The sequence below is a fragment of the Cyprinus carpio genome, unplaced genomic scaffold, assembly GCF_018340385.1.
Source record: "Cyprinus carpio isolate SPL01 unplaced genomic scaffold, ASM1834038v1 S000006709, whole genome shotgun sequence".
NCBI lineage: Eukaryota > Metazoa > Chordata > Actinopteri > Cypriniformes > Cyprinidae > Cyprinus > Cyprinus carpio.
In genome coordinates this window covers 294,961-315,482 of record NW_024879317.1, presented here as the reverse complement: position 1 = coordinate 315,482, position 20,522 = coordinate 294,961, and positions in this window count along the sequence as shown.

The following is a 20,522-nucleotide window of genomic DNA, read 5'->3' as shown; positions in this document are numbered from 1 at the left end:
AGTGTCAAGTAGTGCTGCTACATCTCATGTAGTCATTTCACTTATTTCATTTTTTTTATTTCTTTTCTAACCAGCTTTGAAAGGTAGGAGATGAGCACCATGTTGATGGTCGGTGAATATGGTGGGTTCAGGAAGATTCATTCTACTTCTATAATTTCCAGGAAAATTACTTTACTCCCCAGATGCTGCTTCTATTTATCTTTCATTCGCTACATATCTAGGAAGAAAAATATGCTGAGACAAACAAAGCAAAGTCCCACATCCAGTTAACTGATGGAATGTGTCTGGAGTCCCATAAACACATTTGCTCTATCACAATTGATATGCTGTAATGTACGTGGCAACTTATTTGTGGTTGTTTACCATACTGTCCATTAGCAGGATCCGCCAACTTCAAAAATGTACATTATGATCCCAGGAGATTTCTAAAGAAAGTTCCATTAATGCCAACCTCCAGACTTGTGGAATCAAGTCATATTTAAAAAAAAAAAAAATTAAATCTGTTTAAGCTTCAGTTGCTAAAATGTGGTCAGTCATCTGTAAATTCTGCTTGACCATATTTTGGTGATACAATAGACCTGTAGCCTGTAGTTGTTGCTATATAAACAACCTGACTCTTAAACTAATACACACACAACCTCCTAAAAGTCTAAAAATGTACTTCACTATAGAAACAATTCAATCATGATAGAATACAGTGGAATGGATGATGGAATCATTACTAGCTGAATGATCTACAGTCACAGGTAATTGAGCCCTTTGAAAATCACATTCAAGACCAGGATGGGCAAAAATTCTCAAAACAAAAAAATAATGCAAAATGCTTTTTCTTTACTGGACTAGTTAATTTCATTTGTGCACCAGTCAGGCACATGCACATATAGACATCAAAGGGGGCTTGAGCACCTGTCCTTTTTTTGTTTTGTTTTTTTAATAAATTAATATATGTATATATGTGTGTGTGTTTCTGTTTGGGCACAACTGTCCCTGTCAAACAAATACAAAAATCAATATCAGGTCGGGTCAGGAAATGTTGAGACTCTGTTGAGTTCTGATGCCTTTCTCCCTCCGCGTCTCCGCAGCACAGCAGTGTAGCCACATTGATCATTTGCACATCACGTCAAAGACATGCAGAGGTAAAAATGCTCATAAAAGGTAAAAATCAATTTAAACTTATTGAAAAAGATTCATTTCTATCACTGCTGTGAACTAATCACCACACAGAATATGCAGAATATCAAAAACTCTAGGAGTCAGCCGTCCACGGTAATCCTTAAGATATCAGCATAATGACACACTCAGCAAAATATCATATAATTATCGTTATCAATAAAATCCCAGAGAATATTGAGATATTGTACACCCCCAATATATTTAATGTCTTGTTTAGAGAGAGAGAGAGAAAAAAAAGTTAATAAATATGAGAAGTGCCCCTTTTTTCCACTTGAGCCCCTGCCCCTCAGAATGTCTGTGCACATCCCGGCTATGGCAGTGGATGTCCATACACCTTACACACACACATCACCTTATATATCCTCAAAATAGACATGAGTGGACATGCTCAGGAACACAAGCACACAGCAGCAGAATTCAATCACATCATCTTTGATTGTTTTGTTTTTGTGCTCCAACTTCTTCTACTCAAACAGAAAACGATAATGTTTTCTTTTTCAGTCAAAATGATCCAAATATTGAATTTTTCAGATTTAGTGGGTCTTCTCTAAACGTCAGTCAAGCTCACTGTTCTCATTTCAGCTAAAGTCAGATACCTGTACTATGATGAGTAAACATATTCTGATAGATTCTTGAGATAAAGGGTAAACTTAAAGCATTTAGGAAGAGGAGAGACTGTGAACTGGACAAGTTTAAATTTGGCTCAGTAAGCTGCAATGACAGCTTTGTGAGTGTCTTGTGGAGTGCTAGAATGGCTTTAATCATCTTCTCAAGCTATGACTTGAAAGTTAATCAGATGAATATAAATACTCCCGCTATAAATCCATAATGATCATGTCTTGGATCAGATTGTTCATAATGTACCATTACACGGCAGCTTGTGCTGTATTCAAAAGCTCTAACATAGCAGTTGAAATTCTCATAGCCCTAGATAAGAGCTTATTATTGTGCACATCACAGTTGAGCTGCTCTGAACTACATATTCTGTGTTAACAGCACTTGGTGGTACTGAAAAAGATGAATTTCAAAGTTTTGAGGTTGTGCTCCACTACACAATGCCAGACAGAAAGCTTGGAAGAAAATAATGAAGGCTACATGCCCCTCTTTCTTTGGAGGTGAATCTGCCTTGACCAGATTACATTTTAGTTTGGTTTAGGAGGCTAAAAGCCTCACTGGGGTTATAGGGTGAATGGTAGGAAAGAACCAGGCAGACTCATACACTCCATACAAGGAATACATTTCCAGACTCAGCAGGAGAGCTCAGGCGTAATCCTTCCTCCTCCTGTCGATACCCAGGTGGGGCCATTGGAGTCATTATTGAGCCAACCCCTGGAAACTGGGTCAATAGAAAGTCTATGTCGCTTGAATGGTCATATGATTTGGAGGTCTGAGATAGTTCCCGTTCTTAATTCCGTAAGGTTTGGCGAACCTCCGCTCTTTACTTGGCCTTTGCAAGCAGGCATGACTAAAGGTCTAAGATGGTTCACTCTGACTTTGGCCTAATCAGATTGTGCTGTTTACTTCAAAAGAGTAAAATCTGGCCAAAGCAGAAAAGAAACATAATATGTTTACTGTAAATGCAAAATAGCTTTAACAACATAGCTAACATTGATAAGAGATACACTCTTGTTTATTGTTTTATAAAAACCATGAGAGCTTTCTAAAGGTGCCACGTGCATACTGTATATCATACAAAATATTGATTGCTTTTGATACATTCTTGTGTACATTTGCTTCTTCACTCAATCTTGATGAGCTGTTGTTTGTTATGCTGGATTTCAGAGGCCCTGGAGCCATTTGATGGCAGTTATGGAGATGGAGAAGAAAACAGTGATTTTGGCAGATTCAGTGTGTGTTTTTATTATTATTTGGTTTATAAGCTTCGTAAGTTCTAAATAAAACAAATATAATTAGAGTACATTTTACAAGAAAATACCATTTCAGTCTTTCTACTTCATAATTGCATGTGCAATTCAGTGTGGTACTTAGCATTTCTATAAATAATTGTGACATTTGCTAGCATTTTCTGAGTGAAAATAGTTTCTACACCAAATTTCTTTTCAGTGTATGTGTGAGAGCAACAATTCTTCATTGTAGCAAAATCCAGTTGCAGCAGCAGGTACATGGAATGCACTGTATATCACCAAATATGATGAACACATGTGTTTCCTGGGAATTAAATCCATTAAATCCATTAAATCCATGACCTTGGTATTATTAGCACCAGTTGAGTTACATGAATACCACAGAAAAATTAACTTTGTCTGTCCTTTCCTTCAGTATCCATAGTTGAATTATTATACTGTCTAATACTGTCAGCAAGCATCGACCATAACATTTTCTACTCAGTCTACTCTTTGTTTGACTAAAAGCTCTTGTTGTTTGTCACATCATGTGTTGTTTGTTTTCCTGGTTGAAAGATGAAGCCACATCCTAAATCCGCTCTGATTGTTATACATGCTGTGCAATTAAGTAGTATAACAATAACGTGCAAAAACTGGCATAATCAGTCAGGAAGTAATCTAACAGTTTTTTAGTTGCTTCTGTTTATGGTAAATGGACAACTACTGATCTGTAGGCACATAGCAGACAGAAGGATAATTGTAACTTCTGAACACTGAGATTTTTCCATTTGTAAAAGAGGTTATGAGAGGCTGAGAGGGAAAAAAAGACCAGCAGAGGGCACTGTGACTCTTAACTCTGGACACAGTACTACTGAGAACTTTTTAGGATAGATTGGATCTATACCGAATGCGTGTTTCAGTATATGAATCTCTTCCTGCTTTTCAGTATGTTCTATTTGTGACTGACATCACAAATATAGGTTTTGTATTCACAATGCCTCGGCTCAGTGTAAGTGCAACTGCAGAGGACAACCAACCTTACTAGATGTGTGATTATTGCACCTTTTCCTGTGGCCTCTAAAGTCATAAAGCTTATCCCTGTGTCCTCACATTCTTTAATATCCTCATAAGAAATAATCAACAGTTGGACATAATGCAATTACAATCATTCAGCTGCGGATTGGCCTTAACCCTCACATAGGTTTAAAGGCAAAACCAGATAAGACGAGAGAGATTGCCTTTTCTGCTGAAGGAAAACAGAATGCGGCTTTCACTCAGCCCAGGGGAGGGGCTGCACTTCCATAAAGGAGCACCTGAATTTAAATTTCCACCAAGGACACATCCCTCCCTCTTGAGAAATAACATAACACTCAAGTGTCAACTCAACAAATCCCACACACATTCTCTTCTTCTCTCCTGATGACTAATTTCAATATTTCTGTTCTGACTAAGGCCTTAAAAAAGCCACCACAAAGGTAATCCACTTCACATGGGGGCTAATAACCGAAGCTTTCTTTCTCTTGCTGGATCTGTGGTGAAAAACGGTTTTATTCAGATATGTTTGTGGCGAGGGAGTGGTCAGGAGTTTGTGAGATTTACCAATAATGAGAAATCCTAGTCGACTACGCCACCTGGAATACACCAGGACATAAAAGTCCTAAGCAAACGGACAAAGGTTTGTGCCAAAAGCAAGGTGAGCAAAAAGATTATATATATATATATATATTATATATATATATATATATATATATATATATATATATATATATATATATATATATATAAAAAAATCACAACTTTATTAACATACAATTTATAAAACACAGATACAACACTTCACACAAGGTCTCAATACATCAGACATTTATGCCAGTAACTTACAACACCAGTACAATACAATAAGATAACGAAATAAAGAGGAAGGTGGCCAGCAAAGACCACACACACACACACACACAAAAAAAAAAAAAAAAAGTATTAAACAACACTCCATGTGGACACGCAGTAAAAGGTACCATGGCCAACCGCTCCCACCTAAAGCCACACAATAAACAATACAAAACATAACAGACAGACCTAGATGAATTCCAGACAAAACAGAGCAGAAGTGCAGTCAGTTACTTTGTTTATTAGGCTTCAGTTAGGATCTTTGGAAACCCCTGGACATGCAATCACATCTGCTGAACACTGAACAAAAGTTACGCATAAACTTGTTAAAAACCTAACTAAAACTCCCCATACCTACCAAGGAAATGGTACAATGCTGCAATACACATGGTCACACACGTCCTACGATTGTGTGTGTGTGTGTGTGTTTTGCTTATAATTATGTTAAGCATTCTGGGAATTCCACTGTTCATGGCTGTCCAATGCTTGATTATCTGGAAGTATGACTTTCTAATGCTAAAACTATCCGCAGATCCTATCATATTCTGTAGAGAAGAGATTGATTTTGACTGTAATGTGGATATTGATATTGACAGATGGCTGTAATACCTTTTAAAGGATTATAAGGTTGGCTATTCCGATGTGTGTGTTGTGTATGCAAAATCATTTTACCCCTTTTTTTATATAAAAACACAGGCTACATATCGGAACCAAAATGCACCAAGAAAGATGCTTCTTTTACTACTGCATTCAAATCTTTCCTTATGATTGTCCATCTGTTACACTAGAACTCTCTCCCTGTTTTGATTGCTTGATCTCCCACATTCCCATTCTTTCTCCTGTATATCTCTAAAATTGATATGCAGCATTGTGTGTGTGAGCGTGTGCAGTTGCTTCCTGCAAAAGTACAATTGCTTCCTCTATCTGTCTAACAATGATACTAACTTATCAATCTAGTGTTAAAGCAGTAAAAAAAATTTGCACAAAATTGTTTGATTTCTTCTTTATAATAACATTTTCGAGAGATGAAGAAAACACATGTATCAGTTGTCTAGATTACATACATACATAAGCTTCTGCGTGAAGCAACAACAGTTAGTAAACAAAACATTATGTATCCAGCCTGTCAATATAAATTCAAAACCCACCACTGGTACTATTGAGATGAATAAGCAAAACCTGAGTAAACTTTAAAGATGATCATTTTTAAGTGCAGAATATCCACTGTTTGATTAGAACTGCACAAGCCACAAGGAAAATGTCATTGTTGATTTGGAGTGGGTCTGCCGAGCCTGCCAGATATTAAGTGATATACATTAACATGATACACATTGGGGGAGTCGTGGCCTAATGGTTAGAGAGTCGGACTCCCAATCGAAGGGTTGTGAGTTCGAGTCTCGGGCCGGCAGGAATTGTGGGTGGGGGGAGTGCATGTACAGTTCTCTCTCCACCTTCAATACCACGACTTAGGTGCCCTTGAGCAAGGCATCGAACCCCCAACTGCTCCCCGGGCGCCGCAGCATAAAATGGCTGCCCACTGCTCCGGGTGTGTGTTCACAGTGTGTGTGTGTTCACTGCTCTGTGTGTGTGCACTTCGGATGGGTTAAATGCAGAGCACTAATTCTGAGTATGGGTCACCATACTTGGCTGAATGTCACGTCACTCTCACTTTCACTTTCACTTTTAAGTGGGCTGTCAAAAATATAGCAGGGGTCCCGCTATCAGGTGGTCCCGCAATTTAACACACAACATAAATGATGGAGTAACATAAACAATGGGCTTGCTGTGCCAGTCAGTGTTTGGTTGTACACCGATTACATTACTTACTGCAGCACCGCACCCACTGTCTTTTTTTGCTTTTAATATAGAAATATTAATCATTTAGCTCAGCTAAACTGAAAGGATCTGCTTTGTTCCATACAGCCAGGGCTGCCAGGTCTGTGTGACAAAACTAGCCCATGCCAGCCAAAAACAGCCCAGAGTACCACAATGACCATATCCTAAAATTCAAAACTCAAAATGTAACTTCTATACCTAAAATACATATTTTACAGTCACTGTTATACAAAACTCACAGGAGCGGGTGGGAATGATCAGAAATTCAGCTGGAGCTGGATTAAAAAGACAGGACTCTACTACAAAGAGGAGACAAAAATACACCACTGAAATAGTTCTTATTTAGTTTTCCTGTCTATTTGGTATTTTTCTATCACAATCTACACTACTGTTTAAAGGTTTGGGGTCAGGTAAGATTTTGTTAGAAATGGATACTTTTATTCAGCATGCGTTAAATTTTAGTGTCCACAAACTTGAACAGTAGTGTAAACTTTACATAAAAATAGAAAAAGTGTATGTTTTAATTTCCCTCCCCCCACCTCTTTATTCCTACATGTCTTTTTAAATCTTCATGTGCATCATGGGATAACCAACCCTCATAAATGTTTTGCGTTCCTCATTTGTATGCTGCTCTGAGTGTGTTGCCTTTGGACAGCAGCACAGAGCAGTCTGATCTTCCCCTGACTCAGGCCTCCCTGCAGCTCTGCTCTCCCCCTCATCTCTCTTTATATCCTGATGTGCACTGGCTCCTCATTTCTGAAATATCATTGCCAGAATAATACCTCAAGGGTTAAATACTGGAGGCTTTGGAAGGATTGATTGGTGGATTGAGAGGTTGTGATTGCACTTTCATTTCTCCTTTCTTTCTCTCCCGGTATCTCTGTGTGAGGTGTCTTTGTGTGTATAAAATGTCCCCACCAAACACCCTCTCTCCTGGATGAATTCAGGCTGAATTAAAAGAGCGCTCACCCACTCTCGTCGCTCTTTTTTTTTCTTTTCTTCTCAGGACCTTAATTCGCTCTTCACCTTGTTTGCCTACAATCCATATGAATGCGCTTTTTCTGTTTACTCATGAATATTCATGATTCTATTTTCAAAATGTAACATCCATAATAAACATTAGTCAGAATGAATTTTGCATAGGTCAGTATTTTCAAAAGCCTCCACATTAGAAACCAGGAGCACACTTGATCCTCACATGCCCTTAAGAATGGGGGGAGAGCTGGCATTTGAATTCCCCATTAAAAACGGTCACCGTTCTTAGTATTGAGTGAAAATTGCTCATATATCATGTTCATGCACTACTTGTCAGATTGGCCGGTTTTCAGCTATTACTGCAAACCTGTCTCATTCATACTATTGTATGCCTGCATCAGTTTAAAAGTGACATGACATACAGCCAAGTATGGTGACCCATACTCAGAATTAGTGCTCTGCATTTAACCCATACAAAGTGCGCACACACAGCAGTGAACACACACTCGGAGCAGTGAGCAGCCATTTATGTTGCGGCACCCGGGAGCAGTTGGGGGTTCGGTGCCTTGCTCAAGGGCACCTCAGTCGTGGTATTGCCTGCCCGAGAGTCAAACCCTCTAACCATTAGGCCACAACTTCACCCTAACCTTTGTGGTTAAAGTCGACATTAATTAAGATTGCTACTTAAATTTCTTCCCTATTGTGGAATATTTCCAAGTGAAACAAAATAAATAAATAAATAGTAGTAGTAGGACGGGACTTGATTTTGCTCAAAAGGACTTTATTGGATTATAAAAAGTGGGTTGCAAACTAAATAGAGGCTACGAATGAAGCTTGTCTGGCCATTGGACAACCTTATTACCCTTGTGTCTGTATTCAAGGAATTCATCAAGGAAGAAATGTCATTGTGAGGGGAAGGGATGTTAATGTTTTTAATTAAAGCCATATGAATTAAAAAGTTTTTTTTTCTTTTAATAAACACTGCAGTATTCCTTTAAAAAATAACTGTCAATTTTGATTCCATGGTGACTTTAAAGTTACATATTTGTTCAGTTATCTGTGCCTACAGTGTCTGTGCTAGCACAGAGGCAGCTTCCGTTAGCGTGATCAAAAAGCCTTAATTGTTGTGGCAAAATTTGTTTCAATTTATTTATTTTATTTTATTTTTTTTTGTCTTTTGTGATAATGACTTTTTGTCTGTTTGTACAATTAATGAGCCAAAAACTCATTCTTGTTATTTGAGAAATGAGAAGTGCAGTGAGACAGAAATATGTAAAGTGATAAGGATTTTGACTAAGAACTTTTTTTTTTTTTTTTTTTTCGTCTAGTGATCCATCCAGGCTGAAATAAATGCTGGATGGGGTGAAATCGATGTCTCATTCAGCAACACCTGATGGAACCTCAGTGTCACATGATGACAATCACAGCACTGTTTGCCAGTAAATAGTTGAATCAATAAATTCAAACGTATCAAATTATTCTCAAGATTTTTGGCCTGTATATGAATTAGCATTTGCTAAGTGCTGTAGCATTATCCCTGAAGTGAAGAGCAGTAAATTTTACATGAAGACAGCCTGAAGTAGCTATTACTCCTCGATATCTTAATGGAAGACTATTAGAATTCAGTCTGTGTAAAGTGAAGCCTCGCAAATCTAATGTGTCTGTTGCTCATCTCTCGATGTGGTAAGCTTTACTCATATTGGGTGATTACCAAGCTTTCAGTCCTGTCAATAAGAAAACGAGGTTGACAGAGTTCCCAGTTTCCAAGGCAACCACAGAAAACATGATAAATTGGAATGTGTCTGCAAAATATAAAAATTCACAAAATAAGAGGCCAAGGAGGCTGCTGCAGTACAGGTGGGATATAGTTATTTATTTACACATTTGCCCTTTCCGTGGTTATTGTGGATGATTTTATATTAGAAAAGAGGATAGGAAAATTATGTTGGTCATCACGTTACAGTTGAGGGATGTCAAGAGAAGAAAAAACTAAAGCCCAGTGGCTCGCAGGTCAGGGCAGGACTTCAAAGAGCACAGCAGATGGCTGTCACGAGAGGGACAAGTGTAGACGATGAGAGAAGGACAGTGCCAGGACTCATAGATGTGATGACTGAGACATGGTCGATAGCTGTCACTTAACCTTATGAAAAACACTGTTTGAGAAGGGCGAAAGAAACACGCTTGAACCCTTGTGGTTTCACTGAAGTTGATTGACAGTTCACATTAATCATGCAATTATGTGTTGCTTTGATGATAATCTGTAAGAATGGGTTACACTGGAGTAATGTAGTCTCATTTATGGTATTATAAAGACTTGACAGCCTTTTGCTCTGAAAATAATGGTGGTAAAACAATTTACTCAAAAACTCCTAGAAAATTTCAGAAAGAATTACAAAGAAATGGCAAGCAACACATTGAGTTAAATGTGAAATGTTGAAGTAGAAAGATTGAAACAGTATTTTCTTGTAAAATATACTCCAATAATCTGTTTTATTGTTTTTACTTTATTTACTTAAAAAAAAAAAAAAAAACTGTTTTACAGGGTATGAAAGTGTTGCTTAAAGATTAATATATGGATACACTGTGAACATTATTTATCAAATAACAGACCATATGGTTCATGTGTTATAGTTAGAGGCTGTTGTTAATGATGAAAATAATTCTGTTTGTCTTCTGCCACATTAAATCTGCTACAAATAGCCGAAAGTCAATTCACATTATCCAACAAAATGCACCAAATCTCTTTGCTTACTTTACTAAACATTTCATAAATGCCGCTGAACTGAACTGCTTTCCATATCAGAGGACATGGACAAAACAGAGGATGTCCGATTTATTTTTAATTGTTTTTACACAAATATATATGCTTCGTAAAGGCATGTTTTGATTTTTGCAAGTCGCGCAATACTCCAGCAGCCCGTCAGCAGAATGGCAGCTGGCTAATGAATACCTTTTGGCAGGTATCGCAGGGCAGGACTTAGGGGGGCGGGGGCCCCTGGGCTTGAGGTTATGTTTGGGCCCATATATCTACACTTCATATGCCCTCAAATAGAACCATCATTATGGAGTAACACAAAATACACAAACATATGCTCTGAAGTTCATAAATAGTACAATTAATATGCAACATGTCTATAGTCAAAGTTTAAATGTGAGATTAAATATTCATTATAATATAATAAACATATTATAATATAACAAAACACTGTTTTTCTGAGACTCATCTGTTCTGCTGTTTGTTCTATTTTCTTTCTGACTGAACAAAATGGAATTTTGTTGTTGAAAGTTACTCTGTAAGTTGTTGTTTATCGTACATTTGCGATCATGCAGATAATCGAGAAAAAAAAAACAAACAAGACTTTTTGTAATGGGCTAAAGTCCTATTTCATAGGCATAGCTATGTTATAAAAACAGAAACTCATTAAATTTCTATTTTTTATTTAAAATAATTTTGATGACATTTCTTCCCCACTATGTGTAATGGCAGTAAGACGAGAGAGCGCTCAAAATTCATCAGATGATCACGTAATTTAGAGGAACATTAATATAGTAATATAGAATCATCCTCTGTAAAGAAATGAGGTGTGAACATTTGAGAATTTATCATTATCTTTCTAAATCAAGTCAAGTCCTGTCACCTTTATTTATATAGCGCTTTTAACAATACAGATTGTGTCAAAGCAACTGAACAACATTAATTAGGAAAATAGTGTGTCAATAATGCAAAAATAAAAAAAAATAACAACAGCGCACTGCGTATTTATAGCCAAAAGAAATCTGAATATCAAACTGCAAACTAGCCTATATTTACTGCATTCTAAATGTGCGCTCTTTAGGGCTAAAGGCTTAATGAAGCTGTTTAAAGTAGCCATGTGATAACAAACCAATCGGTGCAATACGTGTGTCCTTCTATGTGAAATAATCATAAATACCAGTTTATGCTTTTTGGTTGTGCCCTCGAAGGTCGTAGTTGTAAGCTGTAGCCCCAGCTGGCCCATTTAGATCCTGTGTGTGCAGTGGAAATGCGGCTAATAATTTCTGAATTCTGACTGGCATAAAATTAACAAATCAAACAAATGTAAACAGGCAAAGGCGGGGCCCCCTACAAGGTGGGGCAAATGGGCTACAGCCCACTTAAGCCCAATGGTAAGTCCGGCCGTGGGTATCACTCACCCACTCTGAGAGAGAAAAGAGAGAGTGAGGCAGTGAAAGGTCATAGGTATAGACAAATTGGAAACACACATTAAGTAGCGTACTTTAGGTGATCTGCACTTAATGTTACTAATACTGTAGCAGTGAGATAATGGAAATGCCTTTTTTCTTTTCACTTTTTTTTTTTCTTTTCATTTCTGAGAGAATGTGATTGAGTGAGGTGACTCGGGTAGTGGGGGGTTCGATGGATGATGCAAAAAAGAGGAAAAGCCTCTCGGCCACTAATTCTGTTTTGCTTGATTGATTTTAGATTAGCAGTTTAATGAAAACAGACTGTGTTTGGAGAAAGTGCTCTGCTGCTATCACTCTATCAAAGGCACTGTCTTGGTGGAAGCAAAGTCACTCTATGCGCTCATTAGACAAAGCAAAGAGAAGGTAGGACGTGCTGGGCTGACAGCAATTCCCCCTCAGACAGATAATAGTACAATTATGCCCATCGCAGAGAGCATTTGTTTAAAGGATGCCCACAATGGCAAACAATTAAAGATTAACACTCATACACATGTGGAGAGGAATATCCTGCCTCTCATTGTTTGTGTGCGTTTTATGGTGCTGCATAGTTTAATTGTGTCTACATGATGAGAGAAACAAATTCTGAGTGTTTAGAACTGTAGTTACCTTAGTGTGTGTGTGTGTGTGTGTGTGTGTGTGTGTGTGTGTGTGTGTGTGTGTGTGACATTCAAATTCAAACCGCTTCAAAATAAAATTTAAAATAGTAATTTTTGCATCACACTATTTTTTCCCCACAATAAAAACATGTTAACACACATATTAGCAGCGTCCCAATTCAAAGGCCGCATCCTACAAAGGCTGCATTTGAAGGCCGATTGCGTCATGGCGACTCGACGAAGAACGTCCCAAGTCAGTATGCATCCTCCGAAGGCTGCGTTTGAGGGCCGATTGCGGCGCGATGAAGGCTGCCGCAATTCGAAAACACATGTTAAAAGTCAGGAGTTTTAAAAAAATGTGATCAGATTAATTTGTTAGGTGGTCTGAGGCAAAAGTTCTTGTATTTATAATACTGGGGGCTGAATTTGATAATTCCTGTAACTTACTTGAGACAAAAACTCAGCCATTGTGGATCGAAGGTAAGGCATTACCCATCTGTAATATTTCCACTAGGACCCCTTGTGTTCACAACAATTAGCCCTCACCCATATATAATGCCCACAACAATAGGACAAGTAGGCCTATAAGGCTACTTAATAATCAGACAAGTCTTGCACTTGTATTTTTATTTTATTTTATTTCTTTTTTTTTTTTTTTTTTTTTTTTTTTTTCAAGATATGTCCACAAATGTTTTAGGCAAACTTGGTGATCCAGGAATATGATTTCTGAAGTATTTTGTATGCACGTCCTGCTGTAATATTTTCTAACCTTAAGATTGCAGCCCTGTCTTAATTTTCTTTCCTTTTTCTCTTCTTTTAGGACAGTTCTGGAGAAAATGGTGCTTCTGGGTAACTTGAAAATGAAATGAATGAAGTTGTTTATTACTTTTGTAATTTAAGTTATTTGTAAATGAAGCAAATGAAGCATTTAATTTCTGTTCATTGTTTCAGTTGAAACTTATATATAAAAGACAAGAAGTAGTTCTGGAAATTGTTAATTTTTGCAAAGCATGTTATAATTTGTAAATGACAGAAATTCTTCTATACATTTTTTTTTTTTTTTTTGCCTCTGAATAACATTTGTAGATGAATGTAAATTGTTCTATACTAAAAGTACTTTTACAACTAATTACAAAATAACTTAAATTCAAATTAAGATGTTCAACAATTTTTTATTAATAATACAGATTGGAAATGGAAAAAAAAAAAAAAAACATTTGTATGTACTCTTTCATTTGTCTGAGCAGTGAGACCCTGGTGGTGATTGTGGACCTGGTGCTTGTGGTGCTGTAGGGGGTGTGGTAGATATGCTGGCGGGACATCATCTGGGATAGTCTCCTCAGTGTTTGAGTGCATATTTCCACTGTCCAGCAGTGAGGTTCAGGTTTATCCTGCAGTACAGGGGTCTGATCTGATTTAAGGAAATGAGGAAAGGACTAATTGTGTAGAGCTATGACAAAGTAAGGTATGAAGAGTAAAAGTAGCCTATGTATTCTGCAGAAAAAAACTTCATATATGATGGTCTTTCATTAATATTAGTGCTGCACTACAGTTGCATTTTACTTCTGAATATGTTCAAGGTTGTTACATTTAAAATACTTTATATAGGCCTAGTGTTGGGCAGTTTAATATACAACAGTGCATAATATTGTAAAGGACCGTGTTTTTGTATTGTAGCTGTCCTGAGGAAAAAAAAAAGAAGAAGAAGAAGAAGAAGAAGAAGAAGAAAAAAAACTCAGTAGTCTTCTCATTTGTATGTGAATACTTAAGGAGTGTATTTTGTTACACTCCACCACTTTGTTATTTAGCAGATGAAACAAACAAAGTTTATTGCTAGAATATTAACAAACAGTTGCTACAACTGCGAACCATATTAAGGCTGCTTCTGAAGCACTCAGACCAGTCTAGCCTAGGAGGACTGTTCTTGCTGCCTAGCAACTGCGATAGCTGCCGTTGACGAGCGGCAGTGATGTTTCTAAGTGAACTGTTTATATTCAGCTGCATAAAACTAAACAGGGTTGAAAATGGTCCATTTATGTACATAATAATCAATAATACAATATGCAACATAAAATCACATTTTGGTAATATATAAGTCATTTAATCGCTTTATATTTTGTATTTTTTCGTCATTACAATATTCAAGTAAGTCGAAATCCAATACTTACATTTAAACTATAAGTCCGTAATTAGCATTCAAAAACAATTCAGGCTCCAGTTATTTTAATTTTCATTAACAAAAAACATCTATGGCAGTGCTCTTCTCGCACCGTAGCTACGCGACAGGAGTGGCGATTGGGAACACCTGCTGGCTCAATCAGGAAATCTTGCGAAGGCTAGCTCCGAGCGTCCTTCGAAGACCGCATTGGCTGCAGCCCTTGAATTGGGACACAGCTAGTGTCTATGCCAGGTGTCTCCAACCCTTTTCCTGGGGAGCTACCATCCTGCAGAGTTCAGCTCCAACCCCACTCAAACACACCTAAACCAGCTATAAGATCTTAATTAGATTAGTAATTAGTATTTAGTTTTAGATAATTCCAGACAGGTACTGGAGCAGATTGAAGCTGAAGTGTGCAGGAAGGTAGCTCTCCAGGAGTGGGGTTGGAGATCTCTGATTTATGTCATATGCTTATACTATTTAAAAAAATAGTATTTTAAGGTTTACAGATTGGTCCTTTCACTTCCATTGAAAGTGCCTCACTGTAACTCAGATTTTAGGATTTTTAAGAAAAGTGGAACGTAAATTGATTTTTGTGGTAATGAAGATTACGCCACAAGTTCTGTCAATTGAGCTTAACTTGTGCTGAACTGAGAATGTTCTTTTAAATGTTGTAGAAATATTTCTAATGCATAAACTAATGATAACATTGTTAAGTATTACTGGATGGACACATTTACCAAATTAATAAAACAGGAATTATAAAACAGTCTTTAAGTCATGGGTTTGATTCCCAGGAAGCATAGACTGATAAACATGTATACCACAAATACACTGTCAGTTGCTTTGGATTAAAGTGTCAACCAAATTTAAAAATGTTATGATGATAATGGCGGTTTATTTCAGTGCAGAGAGTCAACCCAAATATGCAATTATGTGTTTGATCAGGACTACATGAGGACCATATGAACGACCCCACAGTTTGCATGAAGCGCTGAGGAAAATGTCATTGTTGATTTGGTGTGGGTCTGTCGAGCCAGCAAACCAATCTCCTGAATGGAGAGCAGCCAAGATAGTCCAAATTCTCAAATCACCACATTACCAGATATTAAGTGACATTTTGCCTGAGACCTGGAGGGATCGGAGTCTGGGAGAAGCCCAGAGATCCCCAACAAATGGACCCTGATCTGGATAATCTCCTATGCTTCCCTAACAAATGGGTCCAAAGCTGTCTAAAAGCCCTGTGCTTGTTGCTCCCATGACTGTGGATTTGGGCCTAACATGCTGTGTCTTCATAGAGAGAGATATTGGAAGACAGTGAGAGCCGTACAATCTAATGGCAGATGCATTATTTCAGTGATTATAATATGTTTCCTACTGAGTTTGGCTTTCTGCAATCTTACATTATGTGCATTGCAGAAATAATTTTTGGTTAGTGATATGTTTCATTTTCTCTGTAAGGGTTATATGAAATTGACTGTGTCTAGCTTCTCTCTTTTAATGAGCTCATTGTCTTTTTCGCCACTAAGCGTGTGATTTAATGAGTCCTGCCGCAAAGGGCAACACGCAAATATAGAATTTCATATAGCGTTGTCTTAAACACATTGTACCCAATGAATAATTTTGTCTCTGTGATTTATATAAACAGTTCTCCCACATATTATGATGGTGTCAAATATGTTAAGAAGTATTTACAAATAATCAATGCTTTTAATGAGAGGCAAGGCCACATTTACTCTGCAGCTTATTAAAGTCGTTTGATTAGATTCCTCTCTTCCTCTGTGAACAGAGCCACTCCAGCTTGTCATTCTAAACTGTTTGCTTTGAGTCTTGTTTAATGTGTAATGTTTGTCACCATCAATAAATAAACATAAATCAGAGTTGAGTGGTGCTTCAGAAATAGCTAATTTATTATTTACATGACTGTCTGAATAAAAAATGCGCTAAATGGTTTTATCAGCTTCACAACATACATACCTGCAGAACCCAGCTCAGCACATTATCTTCATAATCTACTCTAATAGGTTTGCAGCAGGTCTGTGGTTTAGCGATTTTTGTTTAGTTGTTTTTATTAATATTGACCCTGTAAAGATCTATATACATATATATATATATATATATATATATATATATATATATATATATATACTGTATATATTTTACCATTTAGTTACCTGATTTTAAGGACAAAATTTGATTTTGAATTTTGAATTTGACTTGAACAAATATGTCCTTCCATTAAGTTTTAATTAAAATTAAATGTATTACATTTTAAGATGTACATTTAAGTGTTTGATCCAGGCATTTTCAAAGGAATAGTCTTAATAAATTTGATCAGAGCCTAATGCATCTTACAGTGAGCACTGCAATGAAATTCCCACATTTTTTCTTCCTCCTCTCTGTGGTGGTGATCGATCTGTGAAAAAGCACCTCAGTGTCTGCAACATCAGACTGGGAAAATCCCATTTTTCCTCAGCAAGGCTCTATCTCATATCCCAACAACCCCTCTCATTGATTGGCATGAGAAAATGTCTCTCTGAATGTCTTTCAAGGCCCCTTTACTGACTCTGCTCTGTCATTTTCTGCACGCGCTGTAACAGATTAAGTCATTTCAGTCACTCATGCACCGACTGCGCTGTTACTCAGGGCCAGAATTATACTAATAATCACAAATCGAACATGTATCTTGTTCGACAAGTGCACCTGTTGATCAACATTTCAGATGATGCTCAGTGCACATGGTTCAGTACGCTGCATGTTCATCTGTCTATTTGCCGTGTGCACAGTTGTTTGTGTTTTTAGTTCCATATGTTCCATAGTTGCCGTTAGTCACCACCTGCCCCCGCAACACTCTTATGCTGGAGAGTGTATGAATATTTAGAGAGCTTGTCAAAACTGCATTATAATCATAAATAAATGTAACACAACTGTGCACACAGCAAACCTGAGGAACGTGCAGTGCATTGAACTATATGCACATCTGAGCATCATCTGAAAATTTGGCTAACAGATGCACTTGTCGAACAAGATACATTGACGTTCGATTACTAAAAGAACCCTGGAAAATGCATCAATGGTTTCCACAAAAATGTTAAGCAGCACAACTGTTTAGTAAGAAAAAAGATTCTTGAGCACCAAATCAGCATATGTTTTTTTTTTTTTTTTTTTTTTTTAACTGTAGTAATAATTGTCACTATTACTGTTTTTACTATATTAACTAAATTAATATATGAATAAATGAAACCTTGACTTCTTTCAAAAACATTAAATTTGAATGGTAGTGTGTAAATCACCAAATCATCAGTTCCACTTCAATAGATAGATAGATAGATAAAAAATACAGTGATAAATTGTTAAAAATACAGCTTTTGGTATCTGCGATTGCAAGAAAGTAAGTATTGGAACTCATACTGAGTCTCTAAAGATGGTGTTGCATTCAAGGAGTTTGCATTTCTAGAAAATATAACTGGATTCGCCGTAGCATCTGTGCAGCTGTGTTTTAAATTCACCTTTTACACATTCTGTTCTTCTGTCTTTGTATAATTTCTGTGCAATCATGAATCAGTTTTTCCCCAGGTGTGAGGACGAAAAAAAAAAAAAAAAAAAAAAAAAAAAAAAAACGAGATTTTGTCATTGTCACCTGTGTGCTGTGAACTGTAACTGCTCACGCAACGTGGCAGGTTGTCATCACTCTCAGGTGAACATTTCAACTTTTTAAATGTTTAAATACTATCTAGTGTAAAATAAAGGCCCTTTCACACCAAGAGTGATAACTGTAAAGATAACTTTAATGATATTGTTCTGTTTATTATAAGCATACTCTGTTTTGTCATCTGCTGCTTTAAACGATTGAGCATCAATAAAAAAAAAAAATAAATAAAAAAAAGTTTTGAAAGAGATTTTAACAATATTGTTCCTCTGCCATTTTCGTCCCTCGCTATTTTTAATCACTTGATACAAATAAATTTTCCTGAGCAATGAAATTCTTACTTTGCTGTCTACAATGAATGCCAAGACTATAAACTACACACACACACACACACACACACAAACTATACACTATACAAACTATACACTCATACATACATACAATGTAAGAAACATAATAATAAAAACTGTGCTGCAGTAGTATGAATATAGACTATGAAAATAGAAATATAGACTATGTATATGTATATATGAGAGGATAGAGTAGGAGAATGTGAAAAAATAGAAATATAGACTATGTATTTGATCTCTGATACTTATATATGGAAATGTACAGTACTAACTTATGTGCCAAAAAAAAACAAAAAAACAATAGTGCAGTAACATGCAAATTGAGTGCAACTACATGATAACAATAGCAGCTGTAACAGTAATTGATGTGCAAATTAAGATGAGGCCACATGAGTAATATTAACAGATATACAATGGTTGTAACAACAGCAATAACCTTACAAATGTTCAATCTGATGAAACAATTTGAACCGATTGTTCTCTAAGATAGATAAGCTAGCTACCTGTTTAGGAGTCTAATAGTTGAGGGGAAGAAGGAGTTCCTTAGTCTGGAAGTACATTTCACACTCCTGTACCTCCGTCCTGAGGGTAGGAGTGTGAACAGTCTGTGTTGGTGGGTGGGGCCTTTAATGATGGCTGCAGCTCTTCTGTGGACTCTGTGATGTTAAATGGCCTGCAGAGAGCGCAGTGGAGTCCTGATGATCTTCTCAGCAGTCTTCACAACTCTCTGCAGACGTTTGTGGTCCCTTACAGTAGTGCTGCCATACCACGCAGTGATGCAGCTGGTCAAGACGCTCTCAACTACACAGCTGTAGAAGTTTTTGAGGATCTTAGGTGACATGCCAAACTTCCTCAACCTCCTCAGGAAGTACAGCGGCTGTTGTGCTTTCTTAACCAGCTGGGTGGTGTTGAGTGTCCAGGTGAGGTCCTCACTGATGTGGACCCCCAGGTATTTAAAGCTGCTCACCATCTCCACTTCAAGCTCTCGGATAAACAGTAACTGGTGAGTTCTCCTCTTTTTCCTCAAGTCCACTATCATCTCCTTTGTCTTGTCCATGTTGAGGGTAAGATTGTTCTCCTCACATCATGTTACAAGACTGGCCACCTCCCTCCTTTAGGCCGCTTCATCCCCACCAGTGATCCATCCTATCACTGCAGTGTCATCAGCGAACTTCAGTATGATGTTTTGTGGGAGGCTACACAGACATGTGTGAACAGTGTGTAGAGAATGGGACTGAAATCACACCCTTGTGGGGTGCCAATGTTTGTAATGACAGTGTCTGAAGTCCTATTTCCAATCCTAACAGACTGCGGTCAGCCAGTCAGGAAGTCTAGGAGCCAGTCACAAAGTGTGGGGTGTAGTCCAAGTACAATCAGTTTTTGGGGTTTGTGAGGGATGACCGTATTGAAGGCGGAGCTATAATCAGTAAAGAACAACCTGATATAAGTAGTTGAGGTCTACTTATATCAGGTTTAACTGGTATATAACCTGATATAACTGGTATATCAGGTTTAACTTTGTCTACCAGTCAACATTAACTAGTCATGCAATTCCAGTCAGAGGTCAACCACAGTGGAATGACTTACTTTAGGTCAAACTAAAGAACAAGACGACATTTATGGTGACATTTGTGGTTATGTTATGTCATAAGGGCTTTTGAAAAGTGTTGCTTTGATACTGAAACAATTTATTTAAAAATCACTTTATTTTTTTTACATTTTGAGGAAACCATTGTCCGTAGAGGAGCAATTACCCTGACCTTAATCAGCTACTGCCCTTATGCAGCTTTCTCATGAGAACAGTTTACAGAGAGAGAAAAAAAAAATACT